The sequence below is a fragment of the Octodon degus genome, unplaced genomic scaffold (assembly GCF_000260255.1).
Source record: "Octodon degus isolate 3935 unplaced genomic scaffold, OctDeg1.0 scaffold00136, whole genome shotgun sequence".
NCBI classification, from domain to species: Eukaryota; Metazoa; Chordata; class Mammalia; order Rodentia; family Octodontidae; genus Octodon; species Octodon degus.
The window spans coordinates 1866468-1867764 of record NW_004524712.1 but is presented as its reverse complement, the minus strand read 5'-3'; positions in this window follow the sequence as shown (position 1 = coordinate 1867764).

Below are 1297 nucleotides of genomic sequence, written 5' to 3'. Positions count from 1 at the left end.
GTAGGGCTGGGGAGATAGCTCAGCAGTCTAAGCGCCTGCCTGGCAAGCACAAGGACCCAAGTTCTACCCCATACTACATGCTATGCCAGCCCCAGGGACCCTGGGTTCACCTTGCTGGCCCTGAAACTGGGTGTTGTGGCACACACCTGTAATCCCAGCACTGGGGAGGCTGAGGCAGGAGCATCATTATGACTCTGAAATGCATAGTGAGACCCTGTATCAAATAAAAATTTTTAAAAAGACATGTGGACCAATGCAACAGAGAACAAAGCAACCCACACAGCTATACCCTTCTGATTCCACACAAAGGAGCCAAAAATTTTTGTTGGAGACTAAACAACCTCTTTAATAAAGGTACCAGGGAATTTGGCTGTCCATTTGTACAGTTCAAGTTGGACCTTTATCTCTAAAATCAATTCAAAGTGGGTAAAGGCTTGTGTATAAGACCTGAAACTTGGAATTGCTAACAGAAAACAGGGGAAACACTTGCTGCCTTGGACACAGGCAGACTTCGTGAGGAGGGCTCTAATAGCACAGGAAATAAGAAGAATCAGTAAGTAAGACCACATCAAATCCAAGTTTCTACCCAGCAAGAGAAACAACAGAACCACGAGGTCGACTGCAGAACGCCAGGAGGCCTTTCATAGCTGCTCTTCTAACAGACTAGTGTCTGGACTACAGAGAAAGAACTCAAAAGATTTAACATCCAAAACCAAATAGCCCAAACAGTTAATGGGCAAATGAACTGGAGGGATACTTCTCAAAAGAAATTCAAATGGCCAATAAGTATATTGAAGAAAAACACCCTAAGAAGACAGCCCCAGCCCCACACGCCCCTCTGGCTAGCGCCACCCCGCGCCCCTTCCCTTCGAAGCTCTGCGAGGACCTCACCTTCGGCCCCTCCACTTCCTCCCTCGCTCCTCAAGCCAGAGATTTAGTTGCGCCACGACCCCCGGGACCCGCACCCAGCAGGGCTGGCTGCCGCTCGCCCGCCCGGCGCCAGGGCTTGCGCTCTGCCGGCTCTGCGCCTGGGAATCTGCCCTCCTCGCCCCTCGCTGGTCCTCGCCTGCCTTCTCCGCTCCGCCTCATTTTCCCGCATGCGTTCCTTAAAGCAAGTGTTTGCTGGTGTTTCTTCCTCTGCTTACAGCTTTTCTCACGCGGTTCACGGGGGTGGGGGGGGGAGGGATATATATATATCTTTAACTTTTTGTTTGTTCGGGGGTTTTTTTTGTTTTTTTTTTTTTTTTCTGAACGGGGGATTGAACTCAGGTCCTTGTGCTTGCCAAGGAAGCGCTTA